At 46.5% G+C, this 24,748-nt stretch overlaps 1 pseudogene; it reads left to right on the top strand.

Moving 5' to 3' along the window:
- The first annotated feature begins 1,724 nt into the window (after nucleotides 1–1,724).
- Nucleotides 1,725–14,575, top strand: LOC126956079 (HIG1 domain family member 1A, mitochondrial-like; annotated as a pseudogene).
- Nucleotides 14,576–24,748: the final 10,173 nt, after the last annotated feature.

Raw genomic sequence — 24,748 nt, 5'->3', positions numbered from 1 at the left:
ATGTTTTTCTCAATGTGTAATTATACGATTAAAATTCTTGGGGTTTTTTTTGGTTTTTTGGTTTTTTATTAAGACTTTCGCTCTGTTGCCCAGGCTGGAGTGCAGTGGCACGATATCAGCTCACTGCAACCTCCGCCTCCCATGTTCAAACAATTCTTGTGCCTCAGGCTCCCGAGTAGCTGGGATTACAGTCGCCCACCACCACACCCGGTTAATCTTTTTGTATTTTTTAGCAGACAGGGTTTCACCATGTTGGCCAGGCTGGTCTCAAACTCCTGACCTCGAGTGATCCGCCTCTCTTGGCCTCCCAAAATGTTGGGATTACAGGCATTAGTCACGGCGAAACTCCTTGTATTCACGCCTTTGCCCATGTTTGCAGGTATAACTGGGAGATAAAATGCTACAATTGCAGGGTCCAGAAAAAAGCACATTTTAATTTTAACAACTGTAACCCAGTTGCCTTCCAAAGAGGCTGTACACGTTTCCCTGTCTCAAACAGTGGTGAGCATGCCTGCTCCCCTACAAACTCACCAACTCAGAGTATTATCAGGCTTCTCATCTCTGCCAATCGGATAAGTACAAAGGGCATCTCTTGTAGTTTCTATTGCATTTTTCTCATTATGAGATTGAGCAGCAGACAACCTCTTTTTTTTTTTTTGAAAGGGAGTCTCGCTCAGTTGCCCAGGCTGGAGTGCAAGTGGTGCGATCTCGGCTCACTGCAAGCTCGGCCTCCCGGGTTCACGCCATTCTCCTGCCTCAGCCTCCCGAGTAGCTGGGACTACAGGTGCCCGCTGCCACGCCCGGCTAATTTTTTGTATTTTTAGTAGAGACGGGGTTTCACCGTGTTAGCCAGGATGGTCTGGATCTGCTGACCTCGTGATCCGCCGGCCTCAGCCTCCCAAAGTGCTGAGATTACAGGTGTGAGCCACCGCGCCCGGCCTGACAACCTCTTTAAAAGTCTTATTTTGCTCTGTGTTTTAATCTTAAAATACTCTAAATCCTCTTAGAAGTAGGAGGGTCAGATCTTCAATCTGGATGGATTTACGTAATGGGTCTATGAAAGGGATAGAAAGTTAGTCAAAGCGAGGTGAGGTGGGGGAATCATGCTAAGTCAAAGGCCTCCCCCTCAGGGGCCCCTAGCCCACCCCTGATCCCTCACCCTTTGCAGAGCATGTCCAGAGCTGCCACTGCCCTGTGCCTCCACCCCACAGCCCAGGGCGACACCCTGACCTGGAAAGTCAGGCCTCTGGACCTCCTCAGGGGAGCTCAGGGATCAGATGGGCCGATGGAGGTTACCGTGGCCGGGAGCACTGGGTCTTGAGCATGTGGGTGGACCTTTCCCGCATCCCCTGACCACGTCTAACCACATGGCCTCTCCACTTTGATAGCGGCGAGAAGAGTAGCCTCTTGCTTTTGCATGTTTTCCTAATCACAGCGTGCTTTCTTGTCTGCTATTTCATTTGACTTTTTTCAACCAGCCGCTGAGGTGGAGATTATTAGCACACCCTTTACAGATGAGGAAACTGAAGCCCAGAGAGCTTTGGCAACCTGCCCAAGGTCACACAGTCAGTGAAGGAAAGGGCTGAAATCAAACCAGGCCTGCCTGACTGCAAGGCAGGATCTTATAGCTGCCTCCTGTGGGTAGGTCCGGGACCCAACTTGTCTCCGTCCTGTGGCTCAGGTGCAGGGAGAGCCTCCCTGGGCCACCTGGGGAAGTCTGACCGATGTGCCAGACCCTCACAGAACAAAGGTAAGGCCTGAGCCTTCCCCCTGGCCCAGGTCTTTCCATGTCCAGTGCATCCCTGAATGCTCCCAGTACTCTGGAAAATGGGGATTCATGCTGCCATTTTAATTGGAGCCCAATCTGTTCTGACTTCAAATCTAGTGCTCCTTCTCCATCCACCCACCCTCCCTGAACCATGCACAGGAAATCGAGAGGTTTTCCTAATAAACGAGTCAGTTACTACAGTGCATGTGCTACACAACCACTGCCCGCGTTGCCTCTCCCCCCAAGAGGGAAGGGAACTCCTGAGAGGCCCCAGCAGCGTTATCTGGGCAGGGAAAGTGAGTTTGAAGACCTCACACTCCATCTGGACTTTATCAGCTCCTTTCCTGGGTAGGATTACAGCAAACGATTATCTACAGATCTGGAGCCAGCAGGGACTTTGAAGGCCCCAATTGCCAAGGGGGTGGTGAAATGGGGGAAGGGCTGGAGACGCAGGAGATGAAAAAGCAGTGCAGGCATCTTATCTTCCTCCTGAAATCAAACAGGCTGGGCCTGGGCAGGGAGGGAGAGGTACCCTGTCTGTGAGGCTGACAGTCTGTAGCCCTGGCTGGCCACAAAAGATAGAGAGAGAACCAGATGAAGGCCCTCCGCTGTCTTCTCCTGATCCTCTCTCCCTCCTCCTCATTTCTTTTATTCATTAATTCATTCACTTCCATCTTGCAGCCTGTTAGTTACAATACCTGACGTGCTCTGAGCTCTCCCGCCGAGCCAAGGACTTAGCATCTATCCCTTCGTGTGGTCCTCACCATGACCTTCTGGGAGAGGTGCCAGAATTAGGCCCATTTTACAGATGAGGAAAATGAAGCCCCAGAGGCTAAGTAATAGGATGAGCCTGGGATCATGCAGCTAGTAAATAGTAGGGTCTGGCTTCTCTTAAACCTGCATACATTTATTCTTCCATTTCCCGCTGCCTGCCTGCTCTCCTCTCATAATTCATTTGTATATTCAGTTTTCCATATTCCCATTACTTGTTCATTTTGAAGTTCCTTCTCTTCTTGCTTATGCATTTCTTCTGTCCCTTCCTCCCTTCCTCCCGTCTCTTCCTTCCTTCCATGACCATGTGCGGAGCCTACTGTGTGCCCTGTCACCCTGCCATCAGGACATGGGGCTCCTGACAGATGACTGCTGGGGAGGGACAAGTGAGACCACCTCCTCTAGGGTCAACCTCCTAAAATGAGGCTTTTGGCCTGTGCCTCCCTAGGCCTGATTTGTCCCTGTGTTTGCCAAAAATTCTAGGCTTTGACAATCTCTTTGTGAAGATGTCTCAGCCAAGCAAGTCTTGAGACTCCATTGGTGTGGGAATAAAAATGGCCTGGGGCAGCCACTTCTTGCAGTTTTCCCTAAGCAAGGCTCTTTCTGTCCTTGCTGTTCTGACATCCATTCCTTCAGCAAACATCAATAAGGACCTATTATGGGCAGCCCCTGGGGCCCACTCCCATCCTCTAGCTGTCTCTGATTTCAGACCTCCCTAGCTCTAGAAAATTCACTCCTAGAGGGCAGGGAATTGGCATCAAAGAACCCGTTCACAGCCTTGGGCTCCTTCATTCATTCACCTTTTCTCCTAGCACCTAACACAGGGCCTAGCTTAGACTAAAGGCTAATAAGTACAGGATCAAAAGGCAGTGAACCATCATTCTTTGTCACTTTCCAGGAGCTGGCCCACTCACCGCGCTAGACACTGCACTGGATATAGTAGTCCCGCATCATTGTATCACTCTCATTTCTAGCTGGAGAAGTACCCTCCTTTTCTAGGTGCGGTTATGGGGTCGCTGTCACCCAAAGTGCCCGCCACTCACCTCGTAGGCTTGGGTGGGTATGTGATCTCAGCTAGAACAGTCGAGGTCTCTCTCCCTGGACTTGGAATTGTAAGCCAAGTGATGTGGAGAAAGAAAAAACACAAGCCCTTGGAGCCCATCACATCCCATCACCGATGAGTTCTGGCCCTCAGGAGCCCCAGAGAACTCCAGTTTCTGCCCTTTTCCGAATGTGCCTTTCTGTCCACTTTATGGCTGCTCAACATCCCTCCAGTATGTTCCTTCTCCCCTTGGCCAGTAAATGTCTGTTTCCGCGCTTGCAAATGACAAATCCTAAATGATGCCCCAGAGCATGGTTTCCAAGGTCAGCTATTGGAGTCTGACCAGAAATGCTCATTCTGCCGCATCAGTGTCTTGGCTATTGCCTTTTTGGAACTGCTCTGACCTCTCCTCTTTCCTTCCTGCAGCACCACCTCTCTCAGCACCAGGGACCTCCTCCAGGAGCACTTCCTCCCATGTCTGCCTTCGCCATTAAGACTGGACACACACACACCAAGATGATCTTTCAACTTTGGGTCCAAAGGCCCTCAGTGGATGTAAAATAGGTACATGAGGCCTTGAACTGAACATTTTTTTCATTTCACCATCACCTGGATTTTCCCAGTTTAGGAGCATCTGTTTGTCTTGATAACATTTGGAACAAAGTGAAAAAAATTAGACTTTGAAGAGATCGTCAGGTGAACTACACATTTAAGTCAGATTTTCCATGTCTTTGTCCCATGTTCAATAATTCAAGCTGTTAGGAGCCCTCAACTTTGTACATAGATTTCCTTCCTATCTCTGCATCTTCATACCTGGTACTTACTGTGGAATTTGAAATGCTTTTGTGACTGTAAGCAAGAAAGACAGGAAAAATACAAGAAGTTAAAGGGGATTGGATGGTTCAGATTTGGTTGATGAATGAGGTGGTTTAGAGGCATGTCTTGTAAGAGATCATTTTCTATGTGCCAGGTACTATTTACGAATCCCACATTATCTTATTAACGCTCGTAACGAGCCTTGGGGATAAACAGATGATCATCGCCATTTCACAGATTAGGAAAGTGAGGTTTCAGGAGTCAGTTGCTCAAGGGTCTCCTGCTAGTGAAAGAGGAGTCTATCCAAACAGTCTGAATGGCCTGTGCATGTGGGAATGTGCCACACAAGCCAAGGGCAGGGAGGATGAGAAGAGGTGAGCAGAAAGCCAGCTGGGATGAATGAAGGACCTACTATGTGAAGGCCCAGGGTCAGACATTTTATTTTCTTGATTGCACTTCAGCCTCCCAGCAGCCCTGTTTTACAGATGAAGAAACTGAGGCTCAAAGAGCTGGAGAAGGTTGCCCAGGGTCCTGTAGAGAGAAAACTCAAGCTCTGGCTGTTCCACTACTCTGGGACAGCGCCCCCGGGGGAACCCCACCTTTACAAGGATGCGAAGGTAAGTGAGGACTTGTCCCCTGAAACAATTAGTATACTTACCTCTTTGTTACATATTCCCACTAAAGGTCTGCAGCCCCACCCAGCTTGAATATCAGGAGAGTGTCAACAAAATCTGGCTCGAGGCTCACAGAATCCAAGAAACATGCCAGCCCCTCCACGGTTGGATAGTGATTCACAAATGTGTCTTTAAGGGCTTTCCCAGGTCGGGCATAGTGACTCACGCCCGTAATCCCAGCAAGCTGAGGTGTGAGGATCACCTGAGGTCAGGAGTTTGAGACCAGCCTGGCCAACATGGCGAAACTCCGTCTCTACTAAAAATACAAAAATTAGGCAGGCGTGGTGGTGTGCACCTGTAATCCCAGCTACTTGGGAGTCTGAGGCAGGAGAACTGCTTGAACCGGGGAGGTGGCGGTTGCGGTGAGCTGAGATCACGCCACTGCACTCCAACCTGGGCAACAGAGTAAGACTCTGTCTCAAAAAAAAAAAAAAGAAAGAAAGAAAGAAAAGAAAAGAAGTAAAAAGGACTTCCCTATCGTCAGAGCAGCAGACAAACCCAGGTGACTCTGAGTCTGCACAGAAAAGGCAAGGGTGACCAAGAGTGAGGAGGTTAAGCACCTGTTGCTTTCAGCTCAGGTCCTGGTCATAGCCCTTAATAAGAACAAATCTCTCTGATTGTTGCAACCTTCAACATGCCTGTGCCTATAGTGCCTGGCCAATAAGAAGTGCTTACACAATAGCTGTTATTATTGTAAAGACGGTGCAAAGAGTTAAGGGAGGCCGGTAGTTCGGCTGAATCTGAGTTGCATCTTGTAGGCCATGTATGTGAAAGAAGGGCAGGCCAGGAGGGAGAACAGAGTGAGTAAAGCCCAGAGGCAGGGGCACGGAAAAGCAGGGAGGAGTTAAGCTTGGGGCAAATATCCTAAATGAAGGGGAATAAAAGGAAACAAAGTTGGCAAGTTGCACCGGGGCCTCGTTTTGGAGTTGTTTGAGAACATGTCCAATGAGGCTGCATTTAACACCAGCCATTCGCACTCCCACCCCAAAAGCAGGAGTATCAATCCACATACCACATATGCAATTCCTTACTTTATATCCTCCTTTAAGATAAATCTACCCTCCCTCTTTTTTAAACATAAGAGCATTTATTCTAAAAGGAAACTTTTGGCCAGGCGCAGTGGCTCACGCCTGTAATCCCAGCACTGTGGGAGGCATAGGCTGGTGGATCATGAGGTCAGGAGTTCCAGACCAGCCTGACCAACATGGCAAAACCCCGTCTCTACTAAAAATACAAAAATTAGCCGGGAGTAGTGGCACGTGCCTGTAGTCCCACCTACTTGGGAGGCTGAGGCAGAAGAATTACTTGAACCTGGGAGGCGAAGATTGCAGTGAGCTGAGATCGCACCACTGCACTCCAGCCTGGGCAACAGAGGAAGACTCTGTCTCAAAATAAATTAATTAATTAATGAAATAAAAGGAAACTTTTGCTCACTAATGGAAATGGAAGTGGCACCTGTCACAGGCAGAGACAAATTGTCAAAGTAAACAACTTTTTTTTTTTTTTTTTTTTGAGACGGAGTCTCGCTCTGTCGCCCAGGCTGGAGTGTAGTGGCCGGATCTCAGCTCACTGCAAGCTCCGCCTCCCGGGTTCGGGCCATTCTCCTGTCTCAGCCTCCTGAGTAGCTGGGACTACAGGCGCCCGCCACCTCGCCCGGCTAGTTTTTTGTATTTTTTAGTAGAGACGGGGTTTCACCGTGTTAGCCAGGATGGTCTCGATCTCCTGACCTAGTGATCCACCCGTCTCGGCCTCCCAAAGTGCTGGGATTACAGGCTTGAGCCACCGCGCCCGGCCAAAGTAAACAACTTTTAAGTCTCACTAGACACTCCTGCCCCAGCAGAATCTGTTCAAAAGCTAGGTCAGCAAATTTCAGAGGCAGTATTAAGCACAAAGTAGCAACAATGCAGACTTTCTTTTTAGGTCCTCAGAAAGAGTAACGGAACATTGAGAAGGGGTGTTAGTCACATCTCCAAACTGCAAGAGGACAGAAGATAGTGAGGGGTCCTTCAAACAATCTAAAAACCTGAGACCCCAATGTTGGAAAAGAGAAGGAAGGGAATGGGTGAAAGTGCCAGTTGCTCCCTCCTCAGATAGCAGGGCCCTCGACATCCGTAAGATGTCCCCTTCTTCTTTCATCCTTCCCTGAGTCCAGCCTCCCCGCCTCCCCCAGGCTGGCTTGCCTGATTTTGTGAGATGTTCAGCCTGCTTAAAGTGTAATTCTGTATTTCTGATTCTATCTGTGTTCCAGGAGGCATTATCTCTATCTCTGTAATAGCTTCTGAAGCAAAAACATTTTACTGGGTAAAAGAGCAAGGAATGGGCATGACCTGGTGCTGATTTAAAGCAAGATTCCAGGCCAGCCCCAGAGCCCTAAGCAGCCTCCCTCCTTTCTGCTGTCTAAGAAAACAGCTCCTAATAGCCATGGTATCATATTGTATGTCATATTTACACAGCACTCTGCACGCATTCACTTATTCAGCGGACATCCATTGAGTGCCAATTATGTGCCAAGTCTTCTGGGTGCTGGCAATCAGCAGTGAACAAAGACCCGTGAGGTTCTTGCTCTACTTGGGAAAACAGGCAATAAACTCTGAAACAAGTAAATAAACATGATCACGATGAGGCTACTGAGAAAGCAATGTGGTAGCAACGTGACGATGGTGTGCCATAGGAGACAGGTGGCAACATCAAAAAGGTAGACTGCCCCCGCCCTCTGAAGAAGTGGCATGTGAGCAAGAAGGAGCCAGCCAATGGAAAGCTCTGAAAGCAGAATCTTAAAAAAAAAAAAGAAAGAAAAAAAAAAACAGGGCTCAAAGAAGATGGCTGCATTTCTGCCAGAGGGGGCAGAAAGAAGACAGTGGTGCTCCGATCAGGGAGACTGTGGAGGCAGTACAGGTGACAGGGAGCAGGGAAACGAGAATTTTCCACTGGCCACGGTAGGTTTGCCACGTCCCTCAGACACTCAAGTGTGTTCTTGCTCTTCTCAGCAACCCATAAAGTAAGGATGATCAGTGTTTCCCATTTTACAGACAGGAAAACTGAGGCTGGGGAAGGCTACCCAGGTTCATAGGGGCAGTGGTGGGATGTGAATCTACGTTTTAGGATGCTGACGTCGGCGCTCTCCCACCTGCCTCATGCTGGAGCAGTGTCCAGACACAGAGATGGCAATGCAGCAGCTCAAGTGGCAGCTCCAGCACCCCATGTGCTTTTTTTTCGTTCTACATGGGTTTGGAAAAACTCATTTGAGCTAGCGATCGACTCTTAAATATAAGCCTTCACTCAAAAATCTGGCTGTCTATCCTCTGAAAATATTTGAAGACGTGGTCATAGTGGGCCCATGATTTGAATGACAGCAATGGGCTGGAGCAGTATCTCCACCCACCTTGAGAAAGGGATGGGCACTCTGTCTTTCCACAGCCGCCACCTCTCCCGATTGCTTGCCCCAGACCCCTTCACTCCCCTCCATTGCATTCATGGCCTCCATATCAGCCGGCAGTAGTGGCTTCGAGACCCCAGCTCTCTAGTGATGAAACATGTGGGAAGATCCACAAGGCCCAGCAAACGAGGAGTGACCAGAGGGATTGAGTTACAGTTCCTCCCTAGAACACTTTCCTGCCTTTCTGATGTAATCACTTTGCACAAACAGTAGGAAATGTTCAGAAGAGCTGCTACAAGGCCGTGATTAAGAGGTCAGGCCTGGTTCTTAATTCTAACTTCAGCAAGTCCTATCTGTGGGACGTGGGCAAGTTTTAAAACCTCAGTTTCTTTATCTGTAAAGTGCAAATAATAATAATGCCTGCTTTATAAGTAGGATTGGGGGAAACAGTAATTTAGGTAACGTGCTTGGCACGATGCTAATTTCATAGTGAGTATCCAATAGATGGAGCCGTAGTTGTCTTTCTTACCTTAGAAAGCAGCTGCTTCTCCCATGTCGTGATGGTGTTTGTGCAGTTCCTCTGGAATTCTCTCCTTTCTTCCTTAGGAGAGTATTTTCTCAATGTTCCTCTTTATCTTTCTCCAAATACAGAGACAAATCTAAGGGGGAAAACATCTTCAAACTGGTCCCAGATACTCAGCGTCTTGTCAGTTCTCATTAGGGTTTAAAAGCTCAGTCTCCCGCATATGCCCAAATATAAAGCAATGCCTTCCATTCCTAAATCGAGGAACCAAAAAAACATGTGGTTGGACCTGGTTGAATATATAAACTTTTAGGCATGGCAATAAACTAGGCAAAAGGCCCACTTATTCAATGTATTAGCTCAGTTGTGCAATGTAGAAGTAAACAGAAAATTACTTACAATTTTATAATAATATTCATTTAGAGACGTCGCTTTTCTCCATATGCACATTGCAATGGAGTAAACAGCTTTACTCCGTTTTTTGCCACACATAAGGAGGCCGGGGAGGGAAGATTGCATGAGGCCAGGAATTCAAGGCGGCAGTGAGATGCGATGGCACCACTACACTTCAGCCTGGGCGACAGAGTGACACCTCATCTCTAAAAAATAAAATAAAATGAGTTTAAAATTTTTGGAAACTTTTTAAAGTGTCTGCTCCACAGAGAGCCACATTTTACATTGTACAGTTTAGTTTTTCAGACCTTACTCCTCTCTTCCATCTGACTGCCCTGAGATCCAGCACTTTTTGCTTCCACATCTGAGGCTGTCCCTGGAAACAAGGTCTCCATCCCATTTGCATGACATGAGCACAGTCGGGATTTGTATTCATTCTGCGGGTGTGTGTATATTCGTGCTCTCCACAAAAGAACCACTCAGCATTGCTTTTTCAAGCCGAGCTTTAAAAGGCTTATTTGCCATGACATCCAGCACTTGTAATTTGAGGTCATACCCCGAGGAAGAATTGCTAAATCTGTGTAAAATGTTTCTGACTCCTTTTCTTACAGATTCTGTCAGATTATCTCTTTAAGAATTCTAAACCCATGTTGTTTGAGGTGGTTTTAGGCTAATGTACATTCCCCAAACATTTCTTTGCTGTTCAAAATAAAGCAATTGAGAGAGTTCTCGGTAAAAACGAGGCACTTTGCAAGAGCTCAATACAAAAGACAGCTCCCTCTTTTCTAGGGGGTAATTTTGAGAAGGATAGAAAAAAAGAGCGTTCTATGTAAGCCTCTCTACAACCACGGGAGCCATTTGCTGAGGGCCTATGTGTGCGAGTGGTTCTCATGTGCTCTCCACCTCCTCCTCATCCTCCCAGGGGATGAAACGAGGCCCAAGTACAAGAGACAGACCATGTCAGCTCGTGACAGAGCAGGGATGGAACCCAAGTCTGCTGGGCTCAGCCCACTCCCTCCCTGCTGCCGACTTGACCTATTCTACTTACATTAAGCCAAGTGCTGGGCTCTGATTGTACGAAATCAGACAAGCCAGGACCCCATGTTCAAGGAGCTCCCAGGCCTGCTGGGGTGAGAGTGGAGGCAGCAAGGATGGAAGTGCACCGAGGCAAGGATGGCCAGGCCTATGGGCATACAGGCAAGGGAGGCTGAGTTCTGGGGAAGTAGGAAGGAGGGGCTGTTCAAGCAAAGTTCTGAAGGACGAAGCCGTGTCTGTAGCAAAGATCTGAGTCTGGAAGAGCAGAGGGTGTTTGGGAAGCCGTGGCAAGCACAGGGCAGGGTAGTAAGAGATCATCAGTGACCCATCAGGTGGCCCCTGTGGATCATGCTCAGGAGTCTGGATACCTTCAGGAGAGTCTCTGCTTGGACACGGGGAAGGATTCGGACACTTCATTTCATGCCGTTTTTCCAGCTGCAACTCCCAGACCCAGCCTCTCCCTCCCTTGTGGCTCGATGTAACGCCGTGTCTTGTCCATCTCCCCAGCTTCTTCCAAATCAGGCACAAACTTTCTGAAGAGTTCCAGCAAGCAGAGGTGAAGGCTGTACTCATATTTGTTTGTCTGTAGAAGTGATTCCCTGCCCCCCACCCCAACACCGGCATCAAGTCTTACACACATGCACGCAGTGAGAGAGAGCTAACCAAAAGGACACGTGAGTAAGCAGACAGACAGACACAAACCCACAGACACAATCACACACACAGAAACAAGCACGTAATAAGCAAATAACCATAAGATGCCCAGAGGAACACTCAACAGACCCAGACACAAAAACACACCCACATTTATACAGAAGCACACAGGTGGGCTCTGTCTCACGCCCTCTCTCTCACGCACACACACTCACACTCACTTGCAAAATATCCAATAGAAACTGGACCAAGGAATCCTCCCAACTTCTCCACCTATCTGTTTCCATGACGCTCTTCCACCTTACCCTAGCCTTTCTTCTTCCAACAGAAATTTCCCCCGCCATCCTCACAACTGACTCTTCACACCTTTCTGGAAATGATGGTGCAGGCACCCTGTATGCCTCCGGGAGAGGAGGGGTCATTCTGAGCTGGGACACCCCAGGTGGAATTGAAGTGGGATAGAAAGTGTGGTTTTCCCATAGAAATACAGCCTGACCCCCAGATCTGGAGAATCCAGACTTTGCCCTCCTGGAGCTGGGTGGGCAGCATTGGAGGCTCTCCCAGGGCTCCGCAAAATGTACATTTTGGGGAATGTACGTTAGCCATGGGAGAAATTACTCCCAAGCTTGAGTAATTTCTGGGGCCACACCTTCACACTGATCCCAGGGGACATGGCCGAAAGACCACAAGCAAGCTGGACAAACTGATAATTGGTCAAAATGATGATTGGTTGGAAATGAAAATCCTCGTTTCCTATTTGTCAGCTACTACTTTTTTTTTTTTTTTTTTTTTTTTTTTTTTGAGAAGGAGTCTCACTCTGTTGTCTAAGCTGGAGTGCAGTGGTGTAGTCTCGGCTCACTGCAACCTCCGCCTCCTGTGTTCAAACGATTCTCCTGCTTCAGCCTCGTGAATAGCTGGGAATACAGGCACACGCCACCACGCCCAGCTAATTTTTGTATTTTTAGTAGAGATATTTTAATGTTAAAAAAATTAATCAAAAGACTAAATTTTTTTAGAGACAAGGTCTCACTATGTTGCCCAGGCTGGTCTTGAACTCCTGGGCTCAAGCAATTCTTTCAACTCGGCCTCCCAAAGTGCTGGGATTACAGGTGCGCCTGAAAAATTATTTGAGCTTTGTCTTTTAGTTTATTTCCTAAGGCAAATGCAATGCCCTCTCATCTCAGAAACAGTAAAATAGAAAGAAAGCAAAAGAAGCAAAGGGAGCCCCCACAGTCCCACCTCGCTCTCCACCCACTTGCAGTCCTTTGATACGGATGTCACCGTGCGTGCCTTTTTTTTTTTTTTGGTGAGATGGAGATTTACTCTTGTTGCCCAGGCTGGAGTGCAACGAAGCGATATCGGCTCACTGCATCCTCTGCCTCCCAGGCAAGCTATTCTCCTGCCTCAGCCTCCTGAGTACCTGGGATTACAGGCATGTGCCACCACGCCCGGCTAATTTTGTATTTTTAGTAGAGACTGGGTTTCACCATGTTGCGCAGGCTGATCTCGAACTCCTGACCTCAGGGGGTCTGCCCGCCTCCACCTCCCAAAGTGTTGGGATTATAGGAGTGAGCCACTGTGCTCGGCCAGGATGTCACCATGCCCTTTTATTGCAGACACAGTGCTTTTCAAAAATGAGCTCATGCTGGCCAGGTGCGGTGGCTCACGCCTGTAATCCCAGCACTTTGGGAGGCCAAGGTGGGTGGATCCCAAGGTCAGGAGTTCGAGACCAGCCTGGTCAACATGGTGAAACCCCATCTCTACTAAAAATACAAAAATTAGCTGGGCATGGTGGCAGACGCCTGTAGTCCCAGCTACTTGGGAGGCTGAGGTAGGAGAATTGCTTGAACCTGCAAGCGGAGGTTGCAGTGAGCTGAGATTGTGCCTCTGCACTCCTGCCTAGGCAACAGGGCAAGACTCTGTCTCAAAAAAAAAAAAAAAAAAAGAGCTCATGCTATGTATAGTATTTTGTGAGACTCCATAATTCACTTAAATCACCTTAGTAGGAGAGATAGTCTCAAGCATTTTCCCTTTTCATGGCCATTTAAGTTGTTTTCTTATTAATGAACAGTTACTGTGTCCTAAGATTTCCCATTACAATGAAGAGCAAGAAAAAATTATTGAAAATAAATTCAGGCTGGGCACAGTGGCTCACGCCTGTAATCCCAACACTTTGGGAGGCTGAGGTGGGCATATCACGAGGTCAGGAGATCGAGACCAACCTGGCTAACACGGTGAAACCTCATCTCTACCAAAAATACAAAAAAATTAGCCGAGCGTGGTGGCGGGCACCTGTAGTCCCAGCTACTTGGGAGGCTGAGGCGGGAGAATGGTGTGAACCCAGGAGGCAGAGCTTGCAGTGAGCCGAGATTGTGCCACTGCACTCCAGCCTGGGCGGCAGAGTGAGACTCTGTCTAAAATTAAAAAATAAATAAATGAAATAAAATCAATTCAAACTACAACTGAAAGACAATAGAAAATCTCTGGGAAAACTATGGAAATACTTTGCATAGAGGAAGACTAATCTTCAGGGTTTCCAGTGCTCACTACTGGGGGTGTTGCTTTTCAGTGGTATTTTTGCTGTGGCTAAGTTGTTCTTAGCTTTCTTCCAAATTGCATGTTTGTTCGAATTCACTTTGGTCAAGTAGTTTTTTTGGCTAACTCATATAAGCATTAATTAAAAATCACCAGTATTTAGCTTTGAATATGTGTGCTCTAGCCCTAGTCCAAGCCTTATTTTAATGAATCTGCCCAGTAATAGCGGAGCAAGGTCCTGGTGGCCTTTCCCATCTGATGGAAATGGACTCAGAGAGTCGGGGTGAGGAGTTCATAACCCAAAGTCACCTGGCTGGGAAGTGGCAGAGGCTTGAGTTTGAGCCCAGACCATCCTGGATGCATCTGGGTCCTTGCCATTGTCCCTGGCCTCTCCCTCTCCTGTGAACCTTAATTGCTAGTAAGGGAAAGCTAATAGCAGGCTTATAATAAAATCTTTACTGATTCTAAAACCTTCTTCTTCTTCGGCTACAAGAGATATCCAGAAGCGTAACTTCAGTTTCTGCATTTAGCAACTAATTTGTCTATATTAAAAAGGTCTTTATAGGAGAAGCCGGCAGGACTGGGTGCATGGGTGGGGACCAGAAGCCGGTTGTCGTGAGAGGTTTTCTCGCTCTAGGGAGAATCTTCAATCAATCACTATATCAACAGACACAGATGTTTCCCTTTCTTCATGTGATGAAGATCAGGGATCCAAACTTATTCGAAAAGCCAAAGAGGCCCATTCGTACCCATTGGAATGGCAGGTTTTGCAGCAATTGTTGCATATGGATTACACACACTGAAGAGCAGGGGAAATACTAAAATGTCCCTTCATCTGATTCACATGCATGTGGCAGCCCAAGGCTGTGTTGTAGGAGCAATGACTGTTGTTACGGGCTACTGCATGTATCAGGAATTCTGGGCAAAACCTAAGCCTTTAAAGAAGAGATGCTGTCTTGGTCTTGCTGGAGGAGCTTGCTTTAGTTAGACGTCTCCTTACTGAAGTTACGTATGATCGTTGAAAATAAACTAATTTGTATGGGTTTAGATGGTAACACGGCATTTTGAATATTGGCTTCCTTTCTTGCAGGCTTGATTTGCCTGGTAACCGAATTACTAGTGATTAGTTTACTAACTAGGTCATTCAAGGGAGTCAAGCTGACTTAAAAGAAACATGTCACCTAAATGCACTTGATGGTGTTGAAATGTTCACCTTCTTAAATTGTTAAGATGAACTTGGTTCTAAAGAAGATAACAAGCCAACCCTGTAGTATTCCCAGTTTGCTGCAGAATCTCACCTATTTTGGATGTTATATAAGCGTCCTATTTGCCCCAGTTAATGTAACTTTTTTCTACCTGTTTTGTGGACTGGCTGGCTCTTTAAGAACTCTGTCCCAAAAGTGCATGGAATATAACTGGTAAAGCTTCCCACAACTGACCATATATACGTGTGTGTTTAAACCAAATCTAGAAAGCTTACAATAGAGCTGCATGATAGCAGTATTTATTAAAGAATCACAATTGTAAACATGAGAATAACTTATAGATTCTAGTTTAGTTCTTTGGTAATTGCAAACTATATTTTTGCTGCTGTTATATTAGAATAACTTTTAAATGTCATCTTGAAATAGAAATATGTATTTTAAGCGCTCATGCAAACATAAATGAACACTTTTTAAGTGTGTGCATTGCTGATTTTTCCATAAAAATTGTAAATATTAAACTGAACACCTATAATGGATTTTATTAATGACTTATGAACAAGCTGGTTTGGTCAGACAGTATACCCAAACTTCTATATACTACAGAATGCTATTTCACTTGTGAAATTCTCTTGTCTAACTTGAATTTACATTCCATGGTGATAACATGGTATATGTATTGTTATTAAAGTAAATGACCGGCCGGGCGTGGTGGCTCACGCCTGTAATCCCAGCACTTTGGGAGGCCAAGGTGGGCGATCACCTGAGGTCAGGAGTTCGAATTCAGCCTGGCCAACATGGTGAAACCCTGTCTCTACTAAAAATACAAAAATTAGCCAGGTGTGGTGGTGGGCATCTGTAGGCCCAGCTACAGATGCTGAGGCAGGAAAATTGCTTGAACCCGGGAGGCGGAGGTTGCAGTGAGCCACAATGGTGCCACTGCACTCCAGCCTGAGCGACGGAGCAAGACTCCGTCTCAAAAAACAACAAAAAAGTAAATGACCATATCAAAAAAAAGGTCTTTATAGTAACGCTGTGGTGCTAGATAGAGTGTGTTTTCATTTATGTGCATTGTCTTGGTTTATAATGTGAACTGTCATGGGAAATAATAAAAAATTACATATTAATAAAAGGAGCAAGCAAGAAAAAAAGAACCCTCAAGTGCACCAGAACCATTCATTGCCCCACAGGAAAATTAGTTCAGATGTAAACTGGAAATCTGGGAAGGCCAGCAGCGTGGCGGAATGCACCTCTAGAAAGGGAGTATACCATGGAGGCCAGGCAGGGCCATGGAGTACAACCCGTGCTGGGCCGGGAACCAGGACACCTGAGCTCCGGCCCCAGCGCAAGTCATTTCACATGGGTTTTATGGAGTTTCTTGCTCACTTGTTTCTTGGTTTATTGCACAAGCATGTGCTGGGTGCAGCCTCTGGATCCAGTTCTACGTTGGGCAGAGGGAATGCTGAGATGCCAGGGGCACCCCACATGGCCCTGCCCACAAGGAGCCTGAGGTCTAGAACAGAGACAAGCTGCAAACAATGAGTGCAGTATGATGTGCTTGCTGGATGCTGAAATTTATCCCTGAGGATACTGGAGTTTCATGAGAATTGTATAATTTATCATTTCTTTTGATGATAATAAAAACAATCTTTTAGGTATCAAGAAGAAAAAAGTCTTCTCTTCAGGAACTGTGAGGTCATCCATGACAGGGTGACAGTCTCTGCAAGGTTAGGGGCAAGGGAGCCGGGCATCAAGGAGAATTTCTCCACAGCAGTGACCAGTGCTTTTGAGCTGGGTCGGGCTGTGTGAATTGGGGCTCAGTGACTGGAGTGATAGGGAGAGAGGAACAGCAGGCCGAGCAGGGGGCACGGCGGGTGCCATGGCAGAGGGCAGCAGGCTGTGCGCAACATGCACCCATGGTGAGCGCAGTTCAAGGATCCCCATCCAAAACAGGTGGAGGGGAGTGGGTATGGTCACTGTGCAGAACGTGGGTCACCGGGGACCTTGTGTGCTGGGCTGAGGGCTAACTCCAGTCTACAGTGGGTAAAGCCGAGCTTTGCTCCGGCCCCTCAGTGCACCTCGACTTCATCATCTGAAAAATGGAGGAGAAGGTCAAGGGCCAGGAAAGTCCTAGGAACCATTAGTGTGTCTAGCTCCTGCATTGCTTCCGGGAAGGCAAACCTCCTCCTCTCTCTGACTTTCCCCAGTGCAGGTGGTCCAAAGCTGAGGGCAGTGGTTACTTAAAGGCCAGTTAGGACAACCAGAAGGTTGCTGGTTACACCACCTGGCACACAGTTGGCACTGATTAAATGTCTGCTCCCTCTTGCTTTGAGGGCTTTTCATTTGGGTTACCATGTCTGGGCTAGATGTATTAGGAAGCAATTGCTCCAGAATGTCTTCTAAAGATGGCCCGACCTTGGCCCATGATGGGTGGCGCCACATTAGGGCCACACAGGAGAGGCCAGGACAAGAAGCCATGCCTGGGTTCACATAGAAAGAGGAGGATCAACTGGGCGGCCCTGACACCCTCCTGTCTGTGCAGCCCAGCTGGGCTTTCTCAGTTTTGTTTGTCCTCTGCTGGATGCAGAGGAATCCTGACTGACTGGCTATGCGTGGTTTTTTTTTTTTTTTTTGCTGGAACAGACTGTTCTGAGGTTTCACAACACCTCTACCTCAACCAGCCGCTCTGGTCCTAAATCCTGCACCTTGCAAAGGTATCTTGCTACGGGCCCCTGCTCTGAGTCCTGAACATGCCTGAAGAATGTGTGTTAGGGCGTTCTGAATTAACTCAATCATCTTGTCGATGTGGGCCAGAACCCCCAGCACAGGTGAAGCTACCAGCCTGACATCCCACTGTCCACTCTCTGGATTTGGGCTGCACAGATGCCACAGCCCAAGTCTCTAAGAGTCAGTGCCTAGGGGTCTCCATTTTGTTGCCAAACATTTAAAACTGCACCTTTGGTGACATACACCTGTTTCTCCTACATTAATTTTCTTCTCGAGATGGCCAAAAGCTCAGAAAATGTTTGCTTTGCACATGGAATCCATTTCCCTACATCTCTGCTGATGCATCCAGTCATTTTGCCAATGCAGATTTATTGAGCACTTACTACATGCCAAGAAGTGAGAGTAGTCTGCAGCAGGAAGAAGAAATGGTGCCTGCGCTGGAATAGCAACCCCTAAAGCCCTTAAAACCTGTCACCTCTACAATTCAGGTGTTGTGGGGCGATTACAAGAGGTAAGGGCCAGGCAAGGTGGCTCACGCCTGTAATCCCAACACTTTGGGATGCCAAGGTGAGTGGATCGCCTGAGGTCAGGAATTCAAGAACAGCCTGGCCAACATGGCGAAACCCCGTCTCTACTAAAAATACAAAAAATCAGCCCAGGATGGTGACGTGTGCCTCTAATCCCAGCTATTCAGGAGGCTGAGGCAGGAGAATCGCTTGAACTGGGAGGCGGAGGTTGCAGTGGGCTGAAATCACACCACTGCCCTCCAGCCTGGGTGACAGAGCAAAACTCTGTCTCAAAAGAAAATAAATTTAAAAAAAAAAAATGTAAGACCCAAGGATCTGTACCCAAAGAGGTCTGGGTTTGAATCCTGCTCCCAACATTCCCTGCTCTGTGAAAACATCCAATCCCCCTCTGAGCTTCAATTCTTCTTAACAGGAAAAATTATCCTGTAGTCCCAGCTACTCGGGAGTCTGAGCCACGAGATCATTTGAGCCCGGGAGGCAGAGTGAGCGGAACAACCCTCAGAGGGCTGTTGTGAGTCCACTGAGACCAGATCTGTGAAGACTTCAGTGTAAGGAATTCCCATGGGAAGGGCCCCGCTCCCACGGCTGCTGCCATGCTGTAGTTGACATTTCATTTTGGCAACTGCATGACCTGGACCCCTTCACATCTCCATTTCCTGAACTCTAAAATGGTGATAATGAGATCTATGTACCAAGCTTTTCATAGAAGATTTAAGAAGAGAATGTCTGTAACATTAAACAATAAGCATATGACACAGCAAACATCTCTTTTTTTTTTTTTTTTTTTTTTTTGAGATAATCTCACTCTCTCACCCAGGCTGGAGTGCAGTGGGTCACAATCTCCGCTCATTTCGCCTCCTGGGTTCAAGCAGTTCTTGTGCCTCAGCCTCCCGAGGAGCTGGGACTATAGGAGCGAGCCACCACGCCTGGCTAATTTTTGTATTTTTATTCAAGACGGGGATCTCACCATATTGTCCAGGCTGGTCTCGAACTCCTGACCTCAAGTGATCCGCTCATCTCGGCCTCCCAAAGTGTTGAGATTACAGGCATGAGCCACCGCGCCCGGCCAGCATACATCTTATTATAAGAAAACAAAAAGAGCCCATGCTCCTTTTGACTATGATAGGTAGAACACTTTTGCTACTCTGCTCTCTATAAATATTCCAAAGAAAAACACCTGTGGCTACTGTAATGCCAAGTACCACGCTCTGTGCACTCACATCCTTTGTTATTTAATGGGCTTTGGGAAGTGGTCGTGATCCCTGCTCTGCAGATGATAAAACAGTGGCTCAGAAAGGTTCCAGAGCTTGCCCAAGGTTACACACTAACGAGCTGGGATTGGACCCAAATCCGTTTAACTCAAAAGGCCTTGCACTTGCCACTGTATGTTCCTGACAGCCCACAGGTGGTGTGCATATGAGTCTTCGAGACGCCATTCATTCAGGGAACGTAGCAGCCACCATGTACAGAGCAGCCCTGACAGCTCTGATTTCCTTTACCACTCACGATTCAAGCAGTGAGGCACTTGCCCCTCTGAGTTCCATCCCCATCGAGGGGTCCCTCCCAAAGTCTTTACAATTAGGCAGTTGCCCTTCACTTTCCTTCTGGGGTAGCATATTCAAATTTAGCAAATAAAAGTGCAGGATGCCTAGTTAAGTTTGAATTTCAAATTTTAAAAAAATACATTTTCAGTATTAGGATAGATTATCTAGGGGCAAATAGTATTTGATTTTTTTTTTTTTTTTAATCTGATAACCCTCCTTTCAGCTGACCACCACGTTTGGCTGGGGGCAGAGCATCAGTCAAGCTTGGATAGGAAGAGGGGCAGAAGGAACCAGGCAGACTCTCCAAATCTTAATTCAAGCCTGTCAGAAATTTAACCTTCACTGTTCATCGCCTCCTTATCCCAGCTCTGAGGGCCGATTCAGGGTTCATACCTGCTTCCCAGAGAAAATGCAAGTGGATCAGTCAGTTCGAGAGAAATTAACCTTTTAGAGAAATTAACCTTTTCTCTTCTCCCTTCCTCCTGAGAGGAGTAATACATCTAGGAATTGCTAGGCACTTTCCAACACTTCTTTCCCAAGAGCACAGACAGACAAGAATTGGAGTCTAGAAATTAAAGATGGAGCTTCACCAAGGAGAGGATCAGAAAGGCCAGTTCAAAGGGACAGCATGTGCGAAACCTCAGAACTTTGCAAGGAGGTGTTGTGTGCAGAAAAACAGAGAGTCACCGGGCACAGTGGCTCACGCCTGTAATCCCAGCACTTTGGGAGGCCGAGGCGGGTGGATCACCTGAGGTTGGGAGTTCAAGACCAGTCTGATCAACATGGAGAAACCCCATCTCTACTAAAAATACAAAATTAGCCAGGCATGGAGGCTCATGCCTGTAATCTCAGCTACTTGGGAGGCTGAGGCAGGAGAATCGCTTTAACCTGAAAGGCGGAGGTTGCGGTGAGCCGAGATCATGCCATTGCACTCCAGCCCAGGCAACAAGAGCAAAACTCTGTCTCAAAAAACAAACAAACAAAAACAAACAAACAAACAAAAAACAAGAAAAAGAAAAATGGAGAGATTCATGTATAACTGAGGCCTCGGATGTTCAGGGGAGTGACTGGGAAGAGAGTGGCAAGCAGGCCCCAAAACATAAGAGGCTGTGGATGTTGGTTACTGATTCTGGATTCTATCCCAAAGACAGTGAGGAGTCGTTGAAAGATTTTGACCAGGGGAGTTACCTGACTGATGATTTAATTTTGCTTTTATTTGATTACTAGGGAGGTTGGACTGTTTTTCCATGTTTGCTATGTGTATTTCTTGGTTTTTTTTTATTTTTTTTATTTGTAATAACTTTGAACATAGAAGGGTTTTAATCTCTTCCAATTTTTATAATGTTCCTCATTTCCCTTTTTAAAGATTTTATGATTTTTAAAGTAAAAACCAGTTTGAATTTTATACAAATATGTTGTTATATTTTTAAGTGTAGATTCTTTCAGTATTTTTGTCTTAAGAAAGTAACTTTCTATTCTGAGGAGAGATTCCAGATGGATAGTAGAGTTAAATTAAAAAACAAAAAAATGCGACTGTGTGCGGTGGCTCACACCTGGAATCCCAGCACTTTGGGAGGCTCAGTGGGCAGATCAGGAGGTCAGGAAATCGAGAGCATTCTGGCTAACATGGTGAAACCCCATCTCTACTAAAAATACAAAAAACTAGCTGGGTGTAGGGGCGGGCACCTGTAGTCCCAGGTACTCGGGAGGCTGAGGTGGGAGAATGGCGTGAACCCAGGAGACGGAGCTCTCAGTGAGCCGAGATGGCGCCACTGCACTCCAGCCTGGGTGACAGAGTGAGACTCCATCTAAAAAAAAAAAAAAAAAAAAAAAAAGGCATGGCTATTTTTCTTCTAATGTTTTTCAAAAAAACTTATATGTATATTGTTTGTTAGGTTTAACTGTATAATCCATCTGGAATTTATTTTGAAGTATGGTATAGTCAATTTCCCCAATGCCTTTTATTGATTAAATTTGTGTCTTACCCACTGTTGGGTGGTACTTCCTATTCATAAAGTGGGTTTCAAATGCCCAGGAATTGGTTTCAGAAGGTCTATTCTATTCCAGTAACCACTCTGTCCATTCTTATTCAAATCGTATACTATTTTCATTACTGCAACTTACTAATGCATATATAACATCTGAAAAGAATGCTCATCCACTTCTTTTACAAAATCATCTTTTACTATTCTTCCAAATAAACTTACAATCCATTTGTTGGGTTCTAAGAAAAATTCTATTGTGATTTGGACAGAATTAGTTGGAAAGAATTGCCACGATATGTCACTCAAATGCATTATTTCTAAATGAACTTCTTTTTTTTTTTTTTTTTTTGAGATGGAGTCTCACTCTGTCACCCAGGTGGAGTGCAGTGGCATGATTTCGGCTCACTGCAAGCTCCACCTTCCGGGTTCACGCCATTCTCCTGCCTCAGCCTCCTGAGTAGCTGGGACTACAGGCATCTGCCACCTCGCCTGGCTAGTATTTTGTATTTTTGGTAGAGATGGGGTTTCATGGTGGTCTCGATCTCCTGACCTCGTGATCTGCCCACCTTGGCCTCCCAAAGTGCTGGGATTACAGGCGTGAGCCCCCACGCCTGGCCTCAAATACATTATTTCTAATACTCACAAAACTCCATAAAGTTGGTATAATTATCTCCATCTTACAAATGAGTAAACTGAGGCTCTGAGAAGTCACTAGCTTGCTTAAAGCCACACATTTAAATATGTCTGAGATGTAAGCCCATTACTTTGTTCTTGCAGTTCAAATGCTTCACTCAGCAGAAAGCTCAGTAAATTAAAAAAATAAAGACATTTTGGGATAGTTACATTTAGCAAACAAGTATTAAGTACCTATTATAGCCGGGTGCAATGGTTCATGCCTGGAATCCCAGCACTTTGGGAGGCCAAGGCAGGTGGATCACTTGAGACCACGAGTTCGAGACCAGCCTGGGCAACATGGCAAAACTCCATCTCTACTAAAAATACAAAATTTAGCTGGGTCTGGGGGTACACACCTGTTGTTCCAGCTCCTCGGGAGACTGAGGCACGAGAATCACTTGAACCCAGGAGGTGGAGACTGCAGGGAGCAGAGATCACACCACTGCACTCCAGCCTGGGTGACAGAGCAAGACTCTGTCTCAAAAAAAAAAAAAAAAAAAAAAATTGTATTAAGTACCTGTTATGTGCCAGATACTGGGGATAAAAATGAGTAAGACACAATCTCCGCCATGAAGGTACTTGCAGCATTGGAGAGAGAGCAAGAGAAAAGTATAGATAATTACAGTACAGTGTAATAAGTTATGCCAAAACCATAGTTTCCTGTATTGTGTGCTTATCATGTGCCAGGCACCGTTCTAAACCCATTACCTACATCTTCTCATTTTATCATATGAGGTTTAGTTTCTGTTGCATCCATTTCGCATCTGGGAACACCAAGCCATGAAGATGTTAAATAACTTGCCCAAGATAGTGAAGTTGCCAAGAGGCAGAGCTGGTATAATTGATCCTCCTTGTTCAACCCGGACAGATTCCCTGGGGGAGGCACAGATGGCCTGCATCTGGAAGGATGCCCAGGAATGAAGCAGGCAGCAAAGAGGGAAAAATTGAGTTCGCAGGCATGGAAACTATTGCCTACAAACCTATGGGCAAGAAGGCCCAGGGTGCACTGGGGAGAGTGAGGGTTAAGTAATCATAACCGTAACAACTGATGTTTACTGAGCACTTACTAGATGCCACATACTCTCCTGAGTGCTTTACATGTGGCAACTGATTTCATTTTCACAACAACCCTGTGCAGTATGTGTCAGTCCGTTACGTAGACAGGAAAAATGAGGCACAGCAAGATGAAGTAGTTTGACCCTGAGCACAGGGCCACACAGCTAGTAAGCAGCAGAGCTGGAAATGCAAGCGGAGAAGGAATATAGTTCAGATCATGAAAAGTCTCAGAAAAACCAATTTGAATTGGAACTTATAGAACTGGAAAATCACTAAAGGGTTTTGAGTAAGCGGCATGGTCAGATTTACAATGAACTGGGCAGAAAGATGATAGTCGCCCTCATTTCAGCCAATAGCCAGGCAGCACATTGTGTTTCTATGATCTCACTGCAACACCGTGACCAGTCAATCCAGGCAGGTATTATTATTTCCATTTCTATATGATCAAACTAAGGCTCTGAGGAAGCAAATGACTCCACCATCACTAGATGGTGGAGACAGAATTCAGATCCTGGTGCATCTAACATCAAAGACCAGCTCTCTCCATGTCACACAGTAGAGCGAATGACAAGGAAGAGGGGAGCAGGGTCTCGTCCCCCCATCCCTGGTGGGTCGCGGCACTCACTATGTTGGGGGTGAGAGTTCCCTGGCAGGCATGTAGGTCACCTCCTGACAGTAATTAAAATGGAGAGTTGCAAAGAGATAAAACTTTACAAAGCATTCTTGGCATTCTTGCCCATGACTGGACCAATATTAACTTTCACTGGGAGCATTGATGGGCAGTTCCTTCAGGATTTGAGTTACTCCTTCCATTTTTCCTTCTGTACTGGAAAATCTCCACCTTCCGAGTCTAGACACCCGTTGTTTGGATGACAGGAGGAGCCTACGTGCTGAAAGGCTGGCCCTGGAACCGATGCTACCAAGTGAGCATGGCCCATCTGGAACACATTTGGGCACCAAGGGTCATAATCATTTGTGATCCTGAGAACATGCACCAGAGACAGTTCACTGGGAACTTAAAAAAAAAAAAAAAAAAAAACAAGAAGACAGAGTCGGCTCAGTAAACATGTACAAAATACTTCTGTGTGAGGGAGATGGGGGAGAAAAGGAACTGATATAAAAAGCAAAGAAGGCCGGGCCTGGTGGCTCACGCTTGTAATTCCTGCACTTAAGAAGGCTGAGGCAGGCAGATCACTTGAGTCCTGGAGTTCAGGACCAGGCTGGCCAACATGGCAAAACCCCATCTCTACAAAAAAATACAAAAACTAGCCGGGCATGATGGCATGTGCCTGCAGTCCCAGTTACTCAGGGGGGTTGAGGCAAGAGGATAGCTTGAACCCGGAAGGTCATGACTGCAGTGAGCTGAGATGGCACCACTGCACTCCAGCCTGGGTGACAGAGGGAGACCCTGTCTCAAAAAAAAAAAAAAAAAAAAGAAGAAGAAA

This window comes from Macaca thibetana, chromosome 6 (assembly GCF_024542745.1).
Source record: "Macaca thibetana thibetana isolate TM-01 chromosome 6, ASM2454274v1, whole genome shotgun sequence".
Taxonomy (NCBI): domain Eukaryota; kingdom Metazoa; phylum Chordata; class Mammalia; order Primates; family Cercopithecidae; genus Macaca; species Macaca thibetana.
Note: the sequence above shows the minus strand (reverse complement) of the source record. Positions and strands in the feature narration are given on the sequence as shown.